This window comes from Bubalus kerabau, chromosome 5 (genome assembly GCF_029407905.1).
Source record: "Bubalus kerabau isolate K-KA32 ecotype Philippines breed swamp buffalo chromosome 5, PCC_UOA_SB_1v2, whole genome shotgun sequence".
In the NCBI taxonomy this organism is placed as follows: Eukaryota; Metazoa; Chordata; class Mammalia; order Artiodactyla; family Bovidae; genus Bubalus; species Bubalus kerabau.
Genome location: NC_073628.1, coordinates 52,409,042 through 52,432,858, shown reverse-complemented (window position 1 = coordinate 52,432,858; position 23,817 = coordinate 52,409,042).

The following is a 23,817-nucleotide window of genomic DNA, read 5'->3' as shown; positions in this document are numbered from 1 at the left end:
GGCCAGAGCAGCCTCTCGGCCGGGGCTCTGCGCTATCGCGCCTGGGCGCAGAGCTGGAGCTCCGCCGCTCTGGCAGCTCGCTCGGTCCTTCCCAGTAACAGGCCCGCAACCCCTCTCTTCTCTCCGGCGTGCTGGGAACTGGGATTCCAGGCCTGGGCACAGAGCACTTGCCCGGAGCTCTCTGCTCAGGGACTGGTTCCCCTGCGCTGGGGCTGTGCTCTCCCTAGCCCAAACGCACCGGGGAAGGCCCCAAACCACATCCACACCACTCTATGCTGGGGGAGAGCTCCAGGGAAGCCCAGTCTGGCAGGCGCTTGCTGGGCACAAACGGAGGATCCCTCTGGCTGTGGTGCTGCCTCGCCCAGCCAGGGGCGCTGGGACCCTGATTCCCTCCGCCCAGCGCATCGTCTGGGCGGCCAAGCAACCGCTTGTGAGTGCAGCCCTGGGCGCTGTCTTTGCCTGACAAAGAGCTCTGCTTGCGGGAGGCTTTGGCAGTTTGCACACCCCCGGCCCCTGAGCCTTCTGCAAAGAGGCCTGGCTCCTAGGTCCAAAGGGAAGGCAAGAGCGGAGCTGAGGCCAGCCAGGCGCCACTCACGTCTCCCACACTCCCGCAGCCTGCTCCTTCCCGGGCGAGAACGCTAGAAGCTGGGAAGCGCTGGGCGAGGCTCGCCCAGGCCAGAGCAGCCTCTCGGCCGGGGCTCTGCGCTATCGCGCCTGGGCGCAGAGCTGGAGCTCCGCCGCTCTGGCAGCTCGCTCGGTCCTTCCCAGTAACAGGCCCGCAACCCCTCTCTTCTCTCCGGCGTGCTGGGAACTGGGCTTCCAGGCCTGGGCACAGAGCACTTGCCCGGAGCTCTCTGCTCAGGGACTGGTTCCCCTGCGCTGGGGCTGTGCTCTCCCTAGCCCAAACGCACCGGGGAAGGCCCAAAACCACATCCACACCACTCTACGCTGGGGGAGAGCTCCAGGGAAGCCCAGTCTGGCAGGCGCTTGCTGGGCACAAACGGAGGATCCCTCTGGCTGTGGTGCTGCCTCGCCCAGCCAGGGGCGCTGGGACCCTGATTCCCTCCGCCCAGCGCTTCGTCTGGGCGGCCAAGCAACCGCTTGGGAGTGCAGCCCTGGGCGCTCTCTTTGCCTGACAAAGAGCTCTGCTTGCGGGAGGCTTTGGCAGTTTGCACACCCCCGGGCCCTGAGCCTTCTGCAAAGAGGCCTGGCTCCTAGGTCCAAAGGGAAGGCCAGAGCGGAGCTGAGGCCAGCCAGGCGCCACTCACGTCTCCCACACTCCCGCAGCCTGCTCCTTCCCGGGCGAGAACGCTAGAAGCTGGGAAGCGCTGGGCGAGGCTCGCCCAGGCCAGAGCAGCCTCTCGGCCGGGGCTCTGCGCTATAGCGCCTGGGCGCAGAGCTGGAGCTCCGCCGCTCTGGCAGCTCGCTCGGTCCTTCCCAGTAACAGGCCCGCAACCCCTCTCTTCTCTCCGGCGTGCTGGGAACTGGGCTTCCAGGCCTGGGCACAGAGCACTTGCCCGGAGCTCTCTGCTCAGGGACTGGTTCCCCTGCGCTGGGGCTGTGCTCTCCCTAGCCCAAACGCACCGGGGAAGGCCCCAAACCACATCCACACCACTCTACGCTGGGGGAGAGCTCCAGGGAAGCCCAGTCTGGCAGGCGCTTGCTGGGCACAAACGGAGGATCCCTCTGGCTGTGGTGCTGCCTCGCCCAGCCAGGGGCGCTGGGACCCTGATTCCCTCCGCCCAGCGCTTCGTCTGGGCGGCCAAGCAACCGCTTGGGAGTGCAGCCCTGGGCGCTCTCTTTGCCTGACAAAGAGCTCTGCTTGCGGGAGGCTTTGGCAGTTTGCACACCCCCGGCCCCTGAGCCTTCTGCAAAGAGGCCTGGCTCCTAGGTCCAAAGGGAAGGCCAGAGCGGAGCTGAGGCCAGCCAGGCGCCACTCACGTCTCCCACACTCCCGCAGCCTGCTCCTTCCCGGGCGAGAACGCTAGAAGCTGGGAAGCGCTGGGCGAGGCTCGCCCAGGCCAGAGCAGCCTCTCGGCCGGGGCTCTGCGCTATCGCGCCTGGGCGCAGAGCTGGAGCTCCGCCGCTCTGGCAGCTCGCTCGGTCCTTCCCAGTAACAGGCCCGCAACCCCTCTCTTCTCTCCGGCGTGCTGGGAACTGGGCTTCCAGGCCTGGGCACAGAGCACTTGCCCGGAGCTCTCTGCTCAGGGACTGGTTCCCCTGCACTGGGGCTGTGCTCTCCCTAGCCCAAACGCACCGGGGAAGGCCCCAAACCACATCCACACCACTCTACGCTGGGGGAGAGCTCCAGGGAAGCCCAGTCTGGCAGGCGCTTGCTGGGCACAAACGGAGGATCCCTCTGGCTGTGGTGCTGCCTCGCCCAGCCAGGGGCGCTGGGACCCTGATTCCCTCCGCCCAGCGCATCGTCTGGGCGGCCAAGCAACCGCTTGGGAGTGCAGCCCTGGGCGCTGTCTTTGCCTGACAAAGAGCTCTGCTTGCGGGAGGCTTTGGCAGTTTGCACACCCCCGGCCCCTGAGCCTTCTGCAAAGAGGCCTGGCTCCTAGGTCCAAAGGGAAGGCAAGAGCGGAGCTGAGGCCAGCCAGGCGCCACTCACGTCTCCCACACTCCCGCAGCCTGCTCCTTCCCGGGCGAGAACGCTAGAAGCTGGGAAGCGCTGGGCGAGGCTCGCCCAGGCCAGAGCAGCCTCTCGGCCGGGGCTCTGCGCTATCGCGCCTGGGCGCAGAGCTGGAGCTCCACCGCTCTGGCAGCTCGCTCGGTCCTTCCCAGTAACAGGCCCGCAACCCCTCTCTTCTCTCCGGCGTGCTGGGAACTGGGCTTCCAGGCCTGGGCACAGAGCACTTGCCCGGAGCTCTCTGCTCAGGGACTGGTTCCCCTGCGCTGGGGCTGTGCTCTCCCTAGCCCAAACGCACCGGGGAAGGCCCAAAACCACATCCACACCACTCTACGCTGGGGGAGAGCTCCAGGGAAGCCCAGTCTGGCAGGCGCTTGCTGGGCACAAACGGAGGATCCCTCTGGCTGTGGTGCTGCCTCGCCCAGCCAGGGGCGCTGGGACCCTGATTCCCTCCGCCCAGCGCTTCGTCTGGGCGGCCAAGCAACCGCTTGGGAGTGCAGCCCTGGGCGCTCTCTTTGCCTGACAAAGAGCTCTGCTTGCGGGAGGCTTTGGCAGTTTGCACACCCCCGGCCCCTGAGCCTTCTGCAAAGAGGCCTGGCTCCTAGGTCCAAAGGGAAGGCCAGAGCGGAGCTGAGGCCAGCCAGGCGCCACTCACGTCTCCCACACTCCCGCAGCCTGCTCCTTCCCGGGCGAGAACGCTAGAAGCTGGGAAGCGCTGGGCGAGGCTCGCCCAGGCCAGAGCAGCCTCTCGGCCGGGGCTCTGCGCTATCGCGCCTGGGCGCAGAGCTGGAGCTCCGCCGCTCTGGCAGCTCGCTCGGTCCTTCCCAGTAACAGGCCCGCAACCCCTCTCTTCTCTCCGGCGTGCTGGGAACTGGGCTTCCAGGCCTGGGCACAGAGCACTTGCCCGGAGCTCTCTGCTCAGGGACTGGTTCCCCTGCGCTGGGGCTGTGCTCTCCCTAGCCCAAACGCACCGGGGAAGGCCCCAAACCACATCCACACCACTCTACGCTGGGGGAGAGCTCCAGGGAAGCCCAGTCTGGCAGGCGCTTGCTGGGCACAAACGGAGGATCCCTCTGGCTGTGGTGCTGCCTCGCCCAGCCAGGGGCGCTGGGACCCTGATTCCCTCCGCCCAGCGCTTCGTCTGGGCGGCCAATCAACCGCTTGGGAATGCAGCCCTGGGTGCTGTCTTTGCCTGACAAAGAGCTCTGCTTGCGGGAGGCTTTGGCAGTTTGCACACCCCCGGCCCCTGAGCCTTCTGCAAAGAGGCCTGGCTCCTAGGTCCAAAGGGAAGGCCAGAGCGGAGCTGAGGCCAGCCAGGCGCCACTCACGTCTCCCACACTCCCGCAGCCTGCTCCTTCCCGGGCGAGAACGCTAGAAGCTGGGAAGCGCTGGGCGAGGCTCGCCCAGGCCAGAGCAGCCTCTCGGCCGGGGCTCTGCGCTATCGCGCCTGGGCGCAGAGCTGGAGCTCCGCCGCTCTGGCAGCTCGCTCGGTCCTTCCCAGTAACAGGCCCGCAACTCCTCTCTTCTCTCCGGCGTGCTGGGAACTGGGCTTCCAGGCCTGGGCACAGAGCACTTGCCCGGAGCTCTCTGCTCAGGGACTGGTTCCCCTGCGCTGGGGCTGTGCTCTCCCTAGCCCAAACGCACCGGGGAAGGCCCCAAACCACATCCACACCACTCTACGCTGGGGGAGAGCTCCAGGGAAGCCCAGTCTGGCAGGCGCTTGCTGGGCACAAACGGAGGATCCCTCTGGCTGTGGTGCTGCCTCGCCCAGCCAGGGGCGCTGGGACCCTGATTCCCTCCGCCCAGCGCTTCGTCTGGGCGGCCAAGCAACCGCTTGGGAGTGCAGCCCTGGGCGCTCTCTTTGCCTGACAAAGAGCTCTGCTTGCGGGAGGCTTTGGCAGTTTGCACACCCCCGGCCCCTGAGCCTTCTGCAAAGAGGCCTGGCTCCTAGGTCCAAAGGGAAGGCCAGAGCGGAGCTGAGGCCAGCCAGGCGCCACTCACGTCTCCCACACTCCCGCAGCCTGCTCCTTCCCGGGCGAGAACGCTAGAAGCTGGGAAGCGCTGGGCGAGGCTCGCCCAGGCCAGAGCAGCCTCTCGGCCGGGGCTCTGCGCTATCGCGCCTGGGCGCAGAGCTGGAGCTCCGCCGCTCTGGCAGCTCGCTCGGTCCTTCCCAGTAACAGGCCCGCAACCCCTCTCTTCTCTCCGGCGTGCTGGGCACTTGCCCGGAGCTCTCTGCTCAGGGACTGGTTTCCCTGCGCTGGGGCTGTGCTCTCCCTAGCCCAAACGCACCGGGGAAGGCCCCAAACCACATCCACACCACTCTACGCTGGGGGAGAGCTCCAGGGAAGCCCAGTCTGGCAGGCGCTTGCTGGGCACAAACGGAGGATCCCTCTGGCTGTGGTGCTGCCTCGCCCAGCCAGGGACGCTGGGACCCTGATTCCCTCCGCCCAACGCTTCGTCTAGGCGGCCAAGCAACCGCTTGGGAGTGCAGCCCTGGGCGCTCTCTTTGCCTAACAAAGAGCTCTGCTTGCGGGAGGCTTTGGCAGTTTGCACACCCCCGGCCCCTGAGCCTTCTGCAAAGAGGCCTGGCTCCTAGGTCCAAAGGGAAGGCCAGAGCGGAGCTGAGGCCAGCCAGGCGCCAGTCACGTCTCCCACACTCCCGCAGCCTGCTCCTTCCCGGGCGAGAACGCTAGAAGCTGGGAAGCGCTGGGCGAGGCTCGCCCAGGCCAGAGCAGCCTCTCGGCCGGGGCTCTGCGCTATCGCGCCTGGGCGCAGAGCTGGAGCTCCGCCGCTCTGGCAGCTCGCTCGGTCCTTCCCAGTAACAGGCCCGCAACCCCTCTCTTCTCTCCGGCGTGCTGGGAACTGGGCTTCCAGGCCTGGGCACAGAGCACTTGCCCGGAGCTCTCTGCTCAGGGACTGGTTCCCCTGCGCTGGGGCTGTGCTCTCCCTAGCCCAAACGCACCGGGGAAGGCCCCAAACCACATCCACACCACTCTACGCTGGGGGAGAGCTCCAGGGAAGCCCAGTCTGGCAGGCGCTTGCTGGGCACAAACGGAGGATCCCTCTGGCTGTGGTGCTGCCTCGCCCAGCCAGGGGCGCTGGGACCCTGATTCCCTCCGCCCAGCGCTTCGTCTGGGCGGCCAAGCAACCGCTTGGGAGTGCAGCCCTGGGCGCTGTCTTTGCCTGACAAAGAGCTCTGCTTGCGGGAGGCTTTGGCAGTTTGCACACCCCCGGCCCATGAGCCTTCTGCAAAGTGGCCTGGCTCCTAGGTCCAAAGGGAAGGCAAGAGCGGAGCTGAGGCCAGCCAGGCGCCACTCACGTCTCCCACACTCCCGCAGCCTGCTCCTTCCCGGGCGAGAACGCTAGAAGCTGGGAAGCGCTGGGCGAGGCTCGCCCAGGCCAGAGCAGCCTCTAGGCCGGGGCTCTGCGCTATCGCGCCTGGGCACAGAGCTGGAGCTCCGCCGCTCTGGCAGCTCGCTCGGTCCTTCCCAGTAACAGGCCCGCAACCCCTCTCTTCTCTCCGGCGTGCTGGGAACTGGGCTTCCAGGCCTGGGCACAGAGCACTTGCCCGGAGCTCTCTGCTCAGGGACTGGTTCCCCTGCGCTGGGGCTGTGCTCTCCCTAGCCCAAACGCACCGGGGAAGGCCCCAAACCACATCCACACAACTCTGCGCTGGGGGAGAGCTCCAGGGAAGCCCAGTCTGGCAGGCGCTTGCTGGGCACAAACGGAGGATCCCTCTGGCTGTGGTGCTGCCTCGCCCAGCCAGGGGCGCTGGGACCCTGATTCCCTCCGCCCAGCGCTTCGTTTGGGCGGCCAAGCAACCGCTTGGGAATGCAGCCCTGGGCGTTCTCTTTGCCTGACAAAGAGCTCTGCTTGCGGGAGGCTTTGGCAGTTTGCACACCCCTGGCCCCTGAGCCTTCTGCAAAGAGGCCTGGCTCCTAGGTCCAAAGGGAAGGCCAGATCGGAGCTGAGGCCAGCCAGGCGCCACTCACATCTCCCACACTCCCGCAGCCTGCTCCTTCCCGGGCGAGAACGCTAGAAGCTGGGAAGCGCTGGGCGAGGCTCGCCCAGGTCAGAGCAGCCTCTCGGCCGGGGCTCTGCGCTATCGCGCCTGGGCGCAGAGCTGGAGCTCCGCCGCTCTGGCAGCTCGCTCGGTCCTTCCCAGTAACAGGCCCGCAACCCCTCTCTTCTCTCCGGCGTGCTGGGAACTGGGCTTCCAGGCCTGGGCACAGAGCACTTGCCCGGAGCTCTCTGCTCAGGGACTGGTTCCCCTGCGCTGGGGCTGTGCTCTCCCTAGCCCAAACGCACCGGGGAAGGCCCCAAACCACATCCACACCACTCTACGCTGGGGGAGAGCTCCAGGGAAGCCCAGTCTGGCAGGCGCTTGCTGGGCACAAACGGAGGATCCCTCTGGCTGTGGTGCTGCCTCGCCCAGCCAGGGGCGCTGGGACCCTGATTCCCTCCGCCCAGCGCTTCGTCTGGGCGGCCAAGCAACCGCTTGGGAGTGCAGCCCTGGGCGCACTCTTTGCCTGACAAAGAGCTCTGCTTGCGGGAGGCTTTGGCAGTTTGCACACCCCCGGCCCCTGAGCCTTCTGCAAAGAGGCCTGGCTCCTAGGTCCAAAGGGAAGGCCAGAGCGGAGCTGAGGCCAGCCAGGCGCCACTCACGTCTCCCACACTCCCGCAGCCTGCTCCTTCCCGGGCGAGAACGCTAGAAGCTGGGAAGCGCTGGGCGAGGCTCGCCCAGGCCAGAGCAGCCTCTCGGCCGGGGCTCTGCGCTATCGCGCCTGGGCGCAGAGCTGGAGCTCCGCCGCTCTGGCAGCTCGCTCGGTCCTTCCCAGTAACAGGCCCGCAACCCCTCTCTTCTCTCCGGCGTGCTGGGAACTGGGCTTCCAGGCCTGGGCACAGAGCACTTGCCCGGAGCTCTCTGCTCAGGGACTGGTTCCCCTGCGCTGGGGCTGTGCTCTCCCTAGCCCAAACGCACGGGGAAGGCCCCAAACCACATCCACACCACTCTACGCTGGGGGAGAGCTCCAGGGAAGCCCAGTCTGGCAGGCGCTTGCTGGGCACAAACGGAGGATCCCTCTGGCTGTGGTGCTGCCTCGCCCAGCCAGGGGCGCTGGGACCCTGATTCCCTCCGCCCAGCGCTTCGTCTGGGCCTCAAGCAACCGCTTGGGAATGCAGCCCTGGGCGCTGTCTTTGCCTGACAAAGAGCTCTGCTTGCGGGAGGCTTTGGCAGTTTGCACACCCCCGGCCCCTGAGCCTTCTGCAAAGAGGCCTGGCTCCTAGGTCCAAAGGGAAGGCCAGAGCGGAGCTGAGGCCAGCCAGGCGCCACTCACGTCTCCCACACTCCCGCAGCCTGCTCCTTCCCGGGCGAGAACGCTAGAAGCTGGGAAGCGCTGGGCGAGGCTCGCCCAGGCCAGAGCAGCCTCTCGGCCGGGGCTCTGCGCTATCGCGCCTGGGCGCAGAGCTGGAGCTCCGCCGCTCTGGCAGCTCGCTCGGTCCTTCCCAGTAACAGGCCCGCAACCCCTCTCTTCTCTCCGGCGTGCTGGGAACTGGGCTTCCAGGCCTGGGCACAGAGCACTTGCCCGGAGCTCTCTGCTCAGGGACTGGTTCCCCTGCGCTGGGGCTGTGCTCTCCCTAGCCCAAACGCACCGGGGAAGGCCCCAAACCACATCCACACCACTCTACGCTGGGGGAGAGCTCCAGAGAAGCCCAGTCTGGCAGGCGCTTGCTGGGCACAAACGGAGGATCCCTCTGGCTGTGGTGCTGCCTCGCCCAGCCAGGGGCGCTGGGACCCTGATTCCCTCCGCCCAGCGGTTCGTCTGGGCGGCCAAGCAACCGCTTGGGAATGCAGCCCTGGGCGCTCTCTTTGCCTGACAAAGAGCTCTGCTTGCGGGAGGCTTTGGCAGTTTGCACACCCCCGGCCCCTGAGCCTTCTGCAAAGAGGCCTGGCTCCTAGGTCCAAAGGGAAGGCCAGAGCGGAGCTGAGGCCAGCCAGGCGCCAGTCACGTCTCCCACACTCCCGCAGCCTGCTCCTTCCCGGGCGAGAACGCTAGAAGCTGGGAAGCGCTGGGCGAGGCTCGCCCAGGCCAGAGCAGCCTCTCGGCCGGGGCTCTGCGCTATCGCGCCTGGGCGCAGAGCTGGAGCTCCGCCGCTCTGGCAGCTCGCTCGGTCCTTCCCAGTAACAGGCCCGCAACCCCTCTCTTCTCTCCGGCGTGCTGGGAACTGGGATTCCAGGCCTGGGCACAGAGCACTTGCCCGGAGCTCTCTGCTCAGGGACTGGTTCCCCTGCGCTGGGGCTGTGCTCTCCCTAGCCCAAACGCACCGGGGAAGGCCCCAAACCACATCCACACCACTCTATGCTGGGGGAGAGCTCCAGGGAAGCCCAGTCTGGCAGGCGCTTGCTGGGCACAAACGGAGGATCCCTCTGGCTGTGGTGCTGCCTCGCCCAGCCAGGGGCGCTGGGACCCTGATTCCCTCCGCCCAGCGCATCGTCTGGGCGGCCAAGCAACCGCTTGTGAGTGCAGCCCTGGGCGCTGTCTTTGCCTGACAAAGAGCTCTGCTTGCGGGAGGCTTTGGCAGTTTGCACACCCCCGGCCCCTGAGCCTTCTGCAAAGAGGCCTGGCTCCTAGGTCCAAAGGGAAGGCAAGAGCGGAGCTGAGGCCAGCCAGGCGCCACTCACGTCTCCCACACTCCCGCAGCCTGCTCCTTCCCGGGCGAGAACGCTAGAAGCTGGGAAGCGCTGGGCGAGGCTCGCCCAGGCCAGAGCAGCCTCTCGGCCGGGGCTCTGCGCTATCGCGCCTGGGCGCAGAGCTGGAGCTCCGCCGCTCTGGCAGCTCGCTCGGTCCTTCCCAGTAACAGGCCCGCAACCCCTCTCTTCTCTCCGGCGTGCTGGGAACTGGGCTTCCAGGCCTGGGCACAGAGCACTTGCCCGGAGCTCTCTGCTCAGGGACTGGTTCCCCTGCGCTGGGGCTGTGCTCTCCCTAGCCCAAACGCACCGGGGAAGGCCCAAAACCACATCCACACCACTCTACGCTGGGGGAGAGCTCCAGGGAAGCCCAGTCTGGCAGGCGCTTGCTGGGCACAAACGGAGGATCCCTCTGGCTGTGGTGCTGCCTCGCCCAGCCAGGGGCGCTGGGACCCTGATTCCCTCCGCCCAGCGCTTCGTCTGGGCGGCCAAGCAACCGCTTGGGAGTGCAGCCCTGGGCGCTCTCTTTGCCTGACAAAGAGCTCTGCTTGCGGGAGGCTTTGGCAGTTTGCACACCCCCGGGCCCTGAGCCTTCTGCAAAGAGGCCTGGCTCCTAGGTCCAAAGGGAAGGCCAGAGCGGAGCTGAGGCCAGCCAGGCGCCACTCACGTCTCCCACACTCCCGCAGCCTGCTCCTTCCCGGGCGAGAACGCTAGAAGCTGGGAAGCGCTGGGCGAGGCTCGCCCAGGCCAGAGCAGCCTCTCGGCCGGGGCTCTGCGCTATAGCGCCTGGGCGCAGAGCTGGAGCTCCGCCGCTCTGGCAGCTCGCTCGGTCCTTCCCAGTAACAGGCCCGCAACCCCTCTCTTCTCTCCGGCGTGCTGGGAACTGGGCTTCCAGGCCTGGGCACAGAGCACTTGCCCGGAGCTCTCTGCTCAGGGACTGGTTCCCCTGCGCTGGGGCTGTGCTCTCCCTAGCCCAAACGCACCGGGGAAGGCCCCAAACCACATCCACACCACTCTACGCTGGGGGAGAGCTCCAGGGAAGCCCAGTCTGGCAGGCGCTTGCTGGGCACAAACGGAGGATCCCTCTGGCTGTGGTGCTGCCTCGCCCAGCCAGGGGCGCTGGGACCCTGATTCCCTCCGCCCAGCGCTTCGTCTGGGCGGCCAAGCAACCGCTTGGGAGTGCAGCCCTGGGCGCTCTCTTTGCCTGACAAAGAGCTCTGCTTGCGGGAGGCTTTGGCAGTTTGCACACCCCCGGCCCCTGAGCCTTCTGCAAAGAGGCCTGGCTCCTAGGTCCAAAGGGAAGGCCAGAGCGGAGCTGAGGCCAGCCAGGCGCCACTCACGTCTCCCACACTCCCGCAGCCTGCTCCTTCCCGGGCGAGAACGCTAGAAGCTGGGAAGCGCTGGGCGAGGCTCGCCCAGGCCAGAGCAGCCTCTCGGCCGGGGCTCTGCGCTATCGCGCCTGGGCGCAGAGCTGGAGCTCCGCCGCTCTGGCAGCTCGCTCGGTCCTTCCCAGTAACAGGCCCGCAACCCCTCTCTTCTCTCCGGCGTGCTGGGAACTGGGCTTCCAGGCCTGGGCACAGAGCACTTGCCCGGAGCTCTCTGCTCAGGGACTGGTTCCCCTGCACTGGGGCTGTGCTCTCCCTAGCCCAAACGCACCGGGGAAGGCCCCAAACCACATCCACACCACTCTACGCTGGGGGAGAGCTCCAGGGAAGCCCAGTCTGGCAGGCGCTTGCTGGGCACAAACGGAGGATCCCTCTGGCTGTGGTGCTGCCTCGCCCAGCCAGGGGCGCTGGGACCCTGATTCCCTCCGCCCAGCGCATCGTCTGGGCGGCCAAGCAACCGCTTGGGAGTGCAGCCCTGGGCGCTGTCTTTGCCTGACAAAGAGCTCTGCTTGCGGGAGGCTTTGGCAGTTTGCACACCCCCGGCCCCTGAGCCTTCTGCAAAGAGGCCTGGCTCCTAGGTCCAAAGGGAAGGCAAGAGCGGAGCTGAGGCCAGCCAGGCGCCACTCACGTCTCCCACACTCCCGCAGCCTGCTCCTTCCCGGGCGAGAACGCTAGAAGCTGGGAAGCGCTGGGCGAGGCTCGCCCAGGCCAGAGCAGCCTCTCGGCCGGGGCTCTGCGCTATCGCGCCTGGGCGCAGAGCTGGAGCTCCACCGCTCTGGCAGCTCGCTCGGTCCTTCCCAGTAACAGGCCCGCAACCCCTCTCTTCTCTCCGGCGTGCTGGGAACTGGGCTTCCAGGCCTGGGCACAGAGCACTTGCCCGGAGCTCTCTGCTCAGGGACTGGTTCCCCTGCGCTGGGGCTGTGCTCTCCCTAGCCCAAACGCACCGGGGAAGGCCCAAAACCACATCCACACCACTCTACGCTGGGGGAGAGCTCCAGGGAAGCCCAGTCTGGCAGGCGCTTGCTGGGCACAAACGGAGGATCCCTCTGGCTGTGGTGCTGCCTCGCCCAGCCAGGGGCGCTGGGACCCTGATTCCCTCCGCCCAGCGCTTCGTCTGGGCGGCCAAGCAACCGCTTGGGAGTGCAGCCCTGGGCGCTCTCTTTGCCTGACAAAGAGCTCTGCTTGCGGGAGGCTTTGGCAGTTTGCACACCCCCGGCCCCTGAGCCTTCTGCAAAGAGGCCTGGCTCCTAGGTCCAAAGGGAAGGCCAGAGCGGAGCTGAGGCCAGCCAGGCGCCACTCACGTCTCCCACACTCCCGCAGCCTGCTCCTTCCCGGGCGAGAACGCTAGAAGCTGGGAAGCGCTGGGCGAGGCTCGCCCAGGCCAGAGCAGCCTCTCGGCCGGGGCTCTGCGCTATCGCGCCTGGGCGCAGAGCTGGAGCTCCGCCGCTCTGGCAGCTCGCTCGGTCCTTCCCAGTAACAGGCCCGCAACCCCTCTCTTCTCTCCGGCGTGCTGGGAACTGGGCTTCCAGGCCTGGGCACAGAGCACTTGCCCGGAGCTCTCTGCTCAGGGACTGGTTCCCCTGCGCTGGGGCTGTGCTCTCCCTAGCCCAAACGCACCGGGGAAGGCCCCAAACCACATCCACACCACTCTACGCTGGGGGAGAGCTCCAGGGAAGCCCAGTCTGGCAGGCGCTTGCTGGGCACAAACGGAGGATCCCTCTGGCTGTGGTGCTGCCTCGCCCAGCCAGGGGCGCTGGGACCCTGATTCCCTCCGCCCAGCGCTTCGTCTGGGCGGCCAATCAACCGCTTGGGAATGCAGCCCTGGGTGCTGTCTTTGCCTGACAAAGAGCTCTGCTTGCGGGAGGCTTTGGCAGTTTGCACACCCCCGGCCCCTGAGCCTTCTGCAAAGAGGCCTGGCTCCTAGGTCCAAAGGGAAGGCCAGAGCGGAGCTGAGGCCAGCCAGGCGCCACTCACGTCTCCCACACTCCCGCAGCCTGCTCCTTCCCGGGCGAGAACGCTAGAAGCTGGGAAGCGCTGGGCGAGGCTCGCCCAGGCCAGAGCAGCCTCTCGGCCGGGGCTCTGCGCTATCGCGCCTGGGCGCAGAGCTGGAGCTCCGCCGCTCTGGCAGCTCGCTCGGTCCTTCCCAGTAACAGGCCCGCAACTCCTCTCTTCTCTCCGGCGTGCTGGGAACTGGGCTTCCAGGCCTGGGCACAGAGCACTTGCCCGGAGCTCTCTGCTCAGGGACTGGTTCCCCTGCGCTGGGGCTGTGCTCTCCCTAGCCCAAACGCACCGGGGAAGGCCCCAAACCACATCCACACCACTCTACGCTGGGGGAGAGCTCCAGGGAAGCCCAGTCTGGCAGGCGCTTGCTGGGCACAAACGGAGGATCCCTCTGGCTGTGGTGCTGCCTCGCCCAGCCAGGGGCGCTGGGACCCTGATTCCCTCCGCCCAGCGCTTCGTCTGGGCGGCCAAGCAACCGCTTGGGAGTGCAGCCCTGGGCGCTCTCTTTGCCTGACAAAGAGCTCTGCTTGCGGGAGGCTTTGGCAGTTTGCACACCCCCGGCCCCTGAGCCTTCTGCAAAGAGGCCTGGCTCCTAGGTCCAAAGGGAAGGCAAGAGCGGAGCTGAGGCCAGCCAGGCGCCAGTCACGTCTCCCACACTCCCGCAGCCTGCTCCTTCCCGGGCGAGAACGCTAGAAGCTGGGAAGCGCTGGGCGAGGCTCGCCCAGGCCAGAGCAGCCTCTCGGCCGGGGCTCTGCGCTATCGCGCCTGGGCGCAGAGCTGGAGCTCCACCGCTCTGGCAGCTCGCTCGGTCCTTCCCAGTAACAGGCCCGCAACCCCTCTCTTCTCTCCGGCGTGCTGGGAACTGGGCTTCCAGGCCTGGGCACAGAGCACTTGCCCGGAGCTCTCTGCTCAGGGACTGGTTCCCCTGCGCTGGGGCTGTGCTCTCCCTAGCCCAAACGCACCGGGGAAGGCCCCAAACCACATCCACACCACTCTACGCTGGGGGAGAGCTCCAGGGAAGCCCAGTCTGGCAGGCGCTTGCTGGGCACAAACGGAGGATCCCTCTGGCTGTGGTGCTGCCTCGCCCAGCCAGGGGCGCTGGGACCCTGATTCCCTCCGCCCAGCGGTTCGTCTGGGCGGCCAAGCAACCGCTTGGGAGTGCAGCCCTGGGCGCTCTCTTTGCCTGACAAAGAGCTCTGCTTGCGGGAGGCTTTGGCAGTTTGCACACCCCCGGCCCCTGAGCCTTCTGCAAAGAGGCCTGGCTCCTAGGTCCAAAGGGAAGGCCAGAGCGGAGCTGAGGCCAGCCAGGCGCCAGTCACGTCTCCCACACTCCCGCAGCCTGCTCCTTCCCGGGCGAGAATGCTAGAAGCTGGGAAGCGCTGGGCGAGGCTCGCCCAGGCCAGAGCAGCCTCTCGGCCGGGGCTCTGCGCTATCGCGCCTGGGCGCAGAGCTGGAGCTCCGCCGCTCTGGCAGCTCGCTCGGTCCTTCCCAGTAACAGGCCCGCAACCCCTCTCTTCTCTCCGGCGTGCTGGGAACTGGGCTTCCAGGCCTGGGCACAGAGCACTTGCCCGGAGCTCTCTGCTCAGGGACTGGTTCCCCTGCGCTGGGGCTGTGCTCTCCCTAGCCCAAACGCACCGGGGAAGGCCCCAAACCACATCCACACCACTCTACGCTGGGGGAGAGCTCCAGGGAAGCCCAGTCTGGCAGGCGCTTGCTGGGCACAAACGGAGGATCCCTCTGGCTGTGGTGCTGCCTCGCCCAGCCAGGGGCGCTGGGACCCTGATTCCCTCCGCCCAGCGCATCGTCTGGGCGGCCAAGCAACCGCTTGGGAGTGCAGCCCTGGGCGCTGTCTTTGCCTGACAAAGAGCTCTGCTTGCGGGAGGCTTTGGCAGTTTGCACACCCCCGGCCCCTGAGCCTTCTGCAAAGAGGCCTGGCTCCTAGGTCCAAAGGGAAGGCAAGAGCGGAGCTGAGGCCAGCCAGGCGCCACTCACGTCTCCCACACTCCCGCAGCCTGCTCCTTCCCGGGCGAGAACGCTAGAAGCTGGGAAGCGCTGGGCGAGGCTCGCCCAGGCCAGAGCAGCCTCTCGGCCGGGGCTCTGCGCTATCGCGCCTGGGCGCAGAGCTGGAGCTCCGCCGCTCTGGCAGCTCGCTCGGTCCTTCCCAGTAACAGGCCCGCAACCCCTCTCTTCTCTCCGGCGTGCTGGGAACTGGGCTTCCAGGCCTGGGAACAGAGCACTTGCCCGGAGCTCTCTGCTCAGGGACTGGTTCCCCTGCGCTGGGGCTGTGCTCTCCCTAGCCCAAACGCACCGGGGAAGGCCCCAAACCACATCCACACCACTCTACGCTGGGGGAGAGCTCCAGGGAAGCCCAGTCTGGCAGGCGCTTGCTGGGCACAAACGGAGGATCCCTCTGGCTGTGGTGCTGCCTCGCCCAGCCAGGGGCGCTGGGACCCTGATTCCCTCCGCCCAGCGCTTCGTCTGGGCGGCCAAGCAACCGCTTGGGAGTGCAGCCCTGGGCGCTCTCTTTGCCTGACAAAGAGCTCTGCTTGCGGGAGGCTTTGGCAGTTTGCACACCCCTGGCCCCTGAGCCTTCTGCAAAGAGGCCTGGCTCCTAGGTCCAAAGGGAAGGCCAGAGCGGAGCTGAGGCAAGCCAGGCGCCACTCACGTCTCCCACAATCCCGCAGCCTTCTCCTTCCCGGGCGAGAACGCTAGAAGCTGGGAAGCGCTGGGCGAGGCTCGCCCAGGCCAGAGCAGCCTCTCGGCCGGGGCTCTGCGCTATCGCGCCTGGGCGCAGAGCTGGAGCTCCGCCGCTCTGGCAGCTCGCTCGGTCCTTCCCAGTAACAGGCCCGCAACCCCTCTCTTCTCTCCGGCGTGCTGGGAACTGGGCTTCCAGGCCTGGGCACAGAGCACTTGCCCGGAGCTCTCTGCTCAGGGACTGGTTCCCCTGCGCTGGGGCTGTGCTCTCCCTAGCCCAAACGCACCGGGGAAGGCCCCAAACCACATCCACACCACTCTACGCTGGGGGAGAGCTCCAGGGAAGCCCAGTCTGGCAGGCGCTTGCTGGGCACAAACGGAGGATCCCTCTGGCTGTGGTGCTGCCTCGCCCAGCCAGGGGCGCTGGGACCCTGATTCCCTCCGCCCAGCGGTTTGTCTGGGCGGCCAAGCAACCGCTTGGGAGTGCAGCCCTGGGCGCTCTCTTTGCCTGACAAAGAGCTCTGCTTGCGGGAGGCTTTGGCAGTTTGCACACCCCCGGCCCCTGAGCCTTCTGCAAAGAGGCCTGGCTCCTAGGTCCAAAGGGAAGGCCAGAGCGGAGCTGAGGCCAGCCAGGCGCCACTCACGTCTCCCACACTCCCGCAGCCTGCTCCTTCCCGGGCGAGAAGGCTAGAAGCTGGGAAGCGCTGGGCGAGGCTCGCCCAGGCCAGAGCAGCCTCTCGGCCGGGGCTCTGCGCTATCGCGCCTGGGCGCAGAGCTGGAGCTCCGCCGCTCTGGCAGCTCGCTCGGTCCTTCCCAGTAACAGGCCCGCAACCCCTCTCTTCTCTCCGGCGTGCTGGGCACTTGCCCGGAGCTCTCTGCTCAGGGACTGGTTTCCCTGCGCTGGGGCTGTGCTCTCCCTAGCCCAAACGCACCGGGGAAGGCCCAAAACCACATCCACACCACTCTACGCTGGGGGAGAGCTCCAGGGAAGCCCAGTCTGGCAGGCGCTTGCTGGGCACAAACGGAGGATCCCTCTGGCTGTGGTGCTGCCTCGCCCAGCCAGGGACGCTGGGACCCTGATTCCCTCCGCCCAACGCTTCGTCTGGGCGGCCAAGCAACCGCTTGGGAGTGCAGCCCTGGGCGCTCTCTTTGCCTGACAAAGAGCTCTGCTTGCGGGAGGCTTTGGCAGTTTGCACACCCCCGGCCCCTGAGCCTTCTGCAAAGAGGCCTGGCTCCTAGGTCCAAAGGGAAGGCCAGAGCGGAGCTGAGCCCAGCCAGGCGCCAGTCACGTCTCCCACACTCCCGCAGCCTGCTCCTTCCCGGGCGAGAACGCTAGAAGCTGGGAAGCGCTGGGCGAGGCTCGCCCAGGCCAGAGCAGCCTCTCGGCCGGGGCTCTGCGCTATCGCGCCTGGGCGCAGAGCTGGAGCTCCGCCGCTCTGGCAGCTCGCTCGGTCCTTCCCAGTAACAGGCCCGCAACCCCTCTCTTCTCTCCGGCGTGCTGGGAACTGGGCTTCCAGGCCTGGGAACAGAGCACTTGCCCGGAGCTCTCTGCTCAGGGACTGGTTCCCCTGCGCTGGGGCTGTGCTCTCCCTAGCCCAAACGCACCGGGGAAGGCCCCAAACCACATCCACACCACTCTACGCTGGGGGAGAGCTCCAGGGAAGCCCAGTCTGGCAGGCGCTTGCTGGGCACAAACGGAGGATCCCTCTGGCTGTGGTGCTGCCTCGCCCAGCCAGGGGCGCTGGGACCCTGATTCCCTCCGCCCAGCGCTTCGTCTGGGCGGCCAAGCAACCGCTTGGGAGTGCAGCCCTGGGCGCTCTCTTTGCCTGACAAAGAGCTCTGCTTGCGGGAGGCTTTGGCAGTTTGCACACCCCCGGGCCCTGAGCCTTCTGCAAAGAGGCCTGGCTCCTAGGTCCAAAGGGAAGGCCAGAGCGGAGCTGAGGCCAGCCAGGCGCCATTCAAGTCTCCCACACTCCCGCAGCCTGCTCCTTCCCGGGCGAGAACGCTAGAAGCTGGGAAGCGCTGGGCGAGGCTCGCCCAGGCCAGAGCAGCCTCTCGGCCGGGGCTCTGCGCTATCGCGCCTGGGCGCAGAGCTGGAGCTCCGCCGCTCTGGCAGCTCGCTCGGTCCTTCCCAGTAACAGGCCCGCAACCCCTCTCTTCTCTCCGGCGTGCTGGGAACTGGGCTTCCAGGCCTGGGCACAGAGCACTTGCCCGGAGCTCTCTGCTCAGGGACTGGTTCCCCTGCGCTGGGGCTGTGCTCTCCCTAGCCCAAATGCACCGGGGAAGGCCCCAAACCACATCCACACCACTCTACGCTGGGGGAGAGCTCCAGGGAAGCCCAGTCTGGCAGGCGCTTGCTGGGCACAAACGGAGGATCCCTCTGGCTGTGGTGCTGCCTCGCCCAGCCAGGGGCGCTGGGACCCTGATTCCCTCCGCCCAGCGCTTCGTCTGGGCGGCCAAGCAACCGCTTGGGAGTGCAGCCCTGGGCGCTGTCTTTGCCTGACAAAGAGCTCTGCTTGCGGGAGGCTTTGGCAGTTTGCACACCCCCGGCCCCTGAGCCTTCTGCAAAGTTGCCTGGCTCCTAGGTCCAAAGGGAAGGCAAGAGCGGAGCTGAGGCCAGCCAGGCGCCACTCACGTCTCCCACACTCCCGCAGCCTCCTCCTTCCCGGGCGAGAACGCTAGAAGCTGGGAAGCGCTGGGCGAGGCTCGCCCAGGCCAAGCAGCCTCTAGGCCGGGGCTCTGCGCTATCGCGCCTGGGCACAGAGCTGGAGCTCCGCCGCTCTGGCAGCTCGCTCGGTCCTTCCCAGTAACAGGCCCGCAACCCCTCTCTTCTCTCCGGCGTGCTGGGAACTGGGCTTCCAGGCCTGGGCACAGAGCACTTGCCCGGAGCTCTCTGCTCAGGGACTGGTTCCCCTGCGCTGGGGCTGTGCTCTCCCTAGCCCAAACGCACCGGGGAAGGCCCCAAACCACATCCACACCACTCTGCGCTGGGGGAGAGCTCCAGGGAAGCCCAGTCTGGCAGGCGCTTGCTGGGCACAAACGGAGGATCCCTCTGGCTGTGGTGCTGCCTCGCCCAGCCAGGGGCGCTGGGACCCTGATTCCCTCCGCCCAGCGGTTCGTTTGGGCGGCCAAGCAACCGCTTGGGAATGCAGCCCTGGGCGCTCTCTTTGCCTGACAAAGAGCTCTGCTTGCGGGAGGCTTTGGCAGTTTGCACACCCCCGGCCCCTGAGCCTTCTGCAAAGAGGCCTGGCTCCTAGGTCCAAAGGGAAGGCCAGAGCGGAGCTGAGGCCAGCCAGGCGCCACTCACGTCTCCCACACTCCCGCAGCCTGCTCCTTCCCGGGCGAGAACGCTAGAAGCTGGGAAGCGCTGGGCGAGGCTCGCCCAGGCCAGAGCAGCCTCTCGGCCGGGGCTCTGCGCTATCGCGCCTGGGCGCAGAGCTGGAGCTCCGCCGCTCTGGCAGCTCGCTCGGTCCTTCCCAGTAACAGGCCCGCAACCCCTCTCTTCTCTCCGGCGTGCTGGGAACTGGGCTTCCAGGCCTGGGCACAGAGCACTTGCCCGGAGCTCTCTGCTCAGGGACTGGTTCCCCTGCGCTGGGGCTGTGCTCTCCCTAGCCCAAACGCACCGGGGAAGGCCCCAAACCACATCCACACCACTCTACGCTGGGGGAGAGCTCCAGGGAAGCCCAGTCTGGCAGGCGCTTGCTGGGCACAAACGGAGGATCCCTCTGGCTGTGGTGCTGCCTCGCCCAGCCAGGGGCGCTGGGACCCTGATTCCCTCCGCCCAGCGCATCGTCTGGGCGGCCAAGCAACCGCTTGGGAGTGCAGCCCTGGGCGCTCTCTTTGCCTGACAAAGAGCTCTGCTTGCGGGAGGCTTTGGCAGTTTGCACACCCCCGGCCCCTGAGCCTTCTGCAAAGAGGCCTGGCTCCTAGGTCCAAAGGGAAGGCCAGAGCGGAGCTGAGGCCAGCCAGGCGCCACTCACGTCTCCCACACTCCCGCAGCCTGCTCCTTCCCGGGCGAGAACGCTAGAAGCTGGGAAGCGCTGGGCGAGGCTCGCCCAGGCCAGAGCAGCCTCTCGGCCGGGGCTCTGCGCTATCGCGCCTGGGCGCAGAGCTGGAGCTCCGCCGCTCTGGCAGCTCGCTCGGTCCTTCCCAGTAACAGGCCCGCAACCCCTCTCTTCTCTCCGGCGTGCTGGGCACTTGCCCGGAGCTCTCTGCTCAGGGACTGGTTTCCCTGCGCTGGGGCTGTGCTCTCCCTAGCCCAAACGCACCGGGGAAGGCCCAAAACCACATCCACACCACTCTACGCTGGGGGAGAGCTCCAGGGAAGCCCAGTCTGGCAGGCGCTTGCTGGGCACAAACGGAGGATCCCTCTGGCTGTGGTGCTGCCTCGCCCAGCCAGGGACGCTGGGACCCTGATTCCCTCCGCCCAACGCTTCGTCTGGGCGGCCAAGCAACCGCTTGGGAGTGCAGCCCTGGGCGCTCTCTTTGCCTGACAAAGAGCTCTGCTTGCGGGAGGCTTTGGCAGTTTGCACACCCCCGGCCCCTGAGCCTTCTGCAAAGAGGCCTGGCTCCTAGGTCCAAAGGGAAGGCCAGAGCGGAGCTGAGCCCAGCCAGGCGCCAGTCACGTCTCCCACACTCCCGCAGCCTGCTCCTTCCCGGGCGAGAACGCTAGAAGCTGGGAAGCGCTGGGCGAGGCTCGCCCAGGCCAGAGCAGCCTCTCGGCCGGGGCTCTGCGCTATCGCGCCTGGGCGCAGAGCTGGAGCTCCGCCGCTCTGGCAGCTCGCTCGGTCCTTCCCAGTAACAGGCCCGCAACCCCTCTCTTCTCTCCGGCGTGCTGGGAACTGGGCTTCCAGGCCTGGGAACAGAGCACTTGCCCGGAGCTCTCTGCTCAGGGACTGGTTCCCCTGCGCTGGGGCTGTGCTCTCCCTAGCCCAAACGCACCGGGGAAGGCCCCAAACCACATCCACACCACTCTACGCTGGGGGAGAGCTCCAGGGAAGCCCAGTCTGGCAGGCGCTTGCTGGGCACAAACGGAGGATCCCTCTGGCTGTGGTGCTGCCTCGCCCAGCCAGGGGCGCTGGGACCCTGATTCCCTCCGCCCAGCGCTTCGTCTGGGCGGCCAAGCAACCGCTTGGGAGTGCAGCCCTGGGCGCTCTCTTTGCCTGACAAAGAGCTCTGCTTGCGGGAGGCTTTGGCAGTTTGCACACCCCCGGGCCCTGAGCCTTCTGCAAAGAGGCCTGGCTCCTAGGTCCAAAGGGAAGGCCAGAGCGGAGCTGAGGCCAGCCAGGCGCCATTCAAGTCTCCCACACTCCCGCAGCCTGCTCCTTCCCGGGCGAGAACGCTAGAAGCTGGGAAGCGCTGGGCGAGGCTCGCCCAGGCCAGAGCAGCCTCTCGGCCGGGGCTCTGCGCTATCGCGCCTGGGCGCAGAGCTGGAGCTCCGCCGCTCTGGCAGCTCGCTCGGTCCTTCCCAGTAACAGGCCCGCAACCCCTCTCTTCTCTCCGGCGTGCTGGGAACTGGGCTTCCAGGCCTGGGCACAGAGCACTTGCCCGGAGCTCTCTGCTCAGGGACTGGTTCCCCTGCGCTGGGGCTGTGCTCTCCCTAGCCCAAATGCACCGGGGAAGGCCCCAAACCACATCCACACCACTCTACGCTGGGGGAGAGCTCCAGGGAAGCCCAGTCTGGCAGGCGCTTGCTGGGCACAAACGGAGGATCCCTCTGGCTGTGGTGCTGCCTCGCCCAGCCAGGGGCGCTGGGACCCTGATTCCCTCCGCCCAGCGCTTCGTCTGGGCGGCCAAGCAACCGCTTGGGAGTGCAGCCCTGGGCGCTGTCTTTGCCTGACAAAGAGCTCTGCTTGCGGGAGGCTTTGGCAGTTTGCACACCCCCGGCCCCTGAGCCTTCTGCAAAGTTGCCTGGCTCCTAGGTCCAAAGGGAAGGCAAGAGCGGAGCTGAGGCCAGCCAGGCGCCACTCACGTCTCCCACACTCCCGCAGCCTCCTCCTTCCCGGGCGAGAACGCTAGAAGCTGGGAAGCGCTGGGCGAGGCTCGCCCAGGCCAAGCAGCCTCTAGGCCGGGGCTCTGCGCTATCGCGCCTGGGCACAGAGCTGGAGCTCCGCCGCTCTGGCAGCTCGCTCGGTCCTTCCCAGTAACAGGCCCGCAACCCCTCTCTTCTCTCCGGCGTGCTGGGAACTGGGCTTCCAGGCCTGGGCACAGAGCACTTGCCCGGAGCTCTCTGCTCAGGGACTGGTTCCCCTGCGCTGGGGCTGTGCTCTCCCTAGCCCAAACGCACCGGGGAAGGCCCCAAACCACATCCACACCACTCTGCGCTGGGGGAGAGCTCCAGGGAAGCCCAGTCTGGCAGGCGCTTGCTGGGCACAAACGGAGGATCCCTCTGGCTGTGGTGCTGCCTCGCCCAGCCAGGGGCGCTGGGACCCTGATTCCCTCCGCCCAGCGGTTCGTTTGGGCGGCCAAGCAACCGCTTGGGAATGCAGCCCTGGGCGCTCTCTTTGCCTGACAAAGAGCTCTGCTTGCGGGAGGCTTTGGCAGTTTGCACACCCCCGGCCCCTGAGCCTTCTGCAAAGAGGCCTGGCTCCTAGGTCCAAAGGGAAGGCCAGAGCGGAGCTGAGGCCAGCCAGGCGCCACTCACGTCTCCCACACTCCCGCAGCCTGCTCCTTCCCGGGCGAGAACGCTAGAAGCTGGGAAGCGCTGGGCGAGGCTCGCCCAGGCCAGAGCAGCCTCTCGGCCGGGGCTCTGCGCTATCGCGCCTGGGCGCAGAGCTGGAGCTCCGCCGCTCTGGCAGCTCGCTCGGTCCTTCCCAGTAACAGGCCCGCAACCCCTCTCTTCTCTCCGGCGTGCTGGGAACTGGGCTTCCAGGCCTGGGCACAGAGCACTTGCCCGGAGCTCTCTGCTCAGGGACTGGTTCCCCTGCGCTGGGGCTGTGCTCTCCCTAGCCCAAACGCACCGGGGAAGGCCCCAAACCACATCCACACCACTCTACGCTGGGGGAGAGCTCCAGGGAAGCCCAGTCTGGCAGGCGCTTGCTGGGCACAAACGGAGGATCCCTCTGGCTGTGGTGCTGCCTCGCCCAGCCAGGGGCGCTGGGACCCTGATTCCCTCCGCCCAGCGCATCGTCTGGGCGGCCAAGCAACCGCTTGGGAGTGCAGCCCTGGGCGCTCTCTTTGCCTGACAAAGAGCTCTGCTTGCGGGAGGCTTTGGCAGTTTGCACACCCCCGGCCCCTGAGCCTTCTGCAAAGAGGCCTGGCTCCTAGGTCCAAAGGGAAGGCCAGAGCGGAGCTGAGGCCAGCCAGGCGCCACTCACGTCTCCCACACTCCCGCAGCCTGCTCCTTCCCGGGCGAGAACGCTAGAAGCTGGGAAGCGCTGGGCGAGGCTCGCCCAGGCCAGAGCAGCCTCTCGGCCGGGGCTCTGCGCTATCGCGCCTGGGCGCAGAGCTGGAGCTCCGCCGCTCTGGCAGCTCGCTCGGTCCTTCCCAGTAACAGGCCCGCAACCCCTCTCTTCTCTCCGGCGTGCTGGGAACTGGGCTTCCAGGCCTGGGCACAGAGCACTTGCCCGGAGCTCTCTGCTCAGGGACTGGTTCCCCTGCGCTGGGGCTGTGCTCTCCCTAGCCCAAACGCACCGGGGAAGGCCCCAAACCACATCCACACCACTCTACGCTGGGGGAGAGCTCCAGGGAAGCCCAGTCTGGCAGGCGCTTGCTGGGCACAAACGGAGGATCCCTCTGGCTGTGGTGCTGCCTCGCCCAGCCAGGGGCGCTGGGACCCTGATTCCCTCCGCCCAGCGCATCGTCTGGGCGGCCAAGCAACCGCTTGGGAGTGCAGCCCTGGGCGCTCTCTTTGCCTGACAAAGAGCTCTGCTTGCGGGAGGCTTTGGCAGTTTGCACACCCCCGGCCCCTGAGCCTTCTGCAAAGAGGCCTGGCTCCTAGGTCCAAAGGGAAGGCCAGAGCGGAGCTGAGGCCAGCCAGGCGCCACTCACGTCTCCCACACTCCCGCAGCCTGCTCCTTCCCGGGCGAGAACGCTAGAAGCTGGGAAGCGCTGGGCGAGGCTCGCCCAGGCCAGAGCAGCCTCTCGGCCGGGGCTCTGCGCTATCGCGCCTGGGCGCAGAGCTGGAGCTCCGCCGCTCTGGCAGCTCGCTCGGTCCTTCCCAGTAACAGGCCCGCAACCCCTCTCTTCTCTCCGGCGTGCTGGGAACTGGGCTTCCAGGCCTGGGCACAGAGCACTTGCCCGGAGCTCTCTGCTCAGGGACTGGTTCCCCTGCGCTGGGGCTGTGCTCTCCCTAGCCCAAACGCACCGGGGAAGGCCCCAAACCACATCCACACCACTCTACGCTGGGGGAGAGCTCCAGAGAAGCCCAGTCTGGCAGGCGCTTGCTGGGCACAAACGGAGGATCCCTCTGGCTGTGG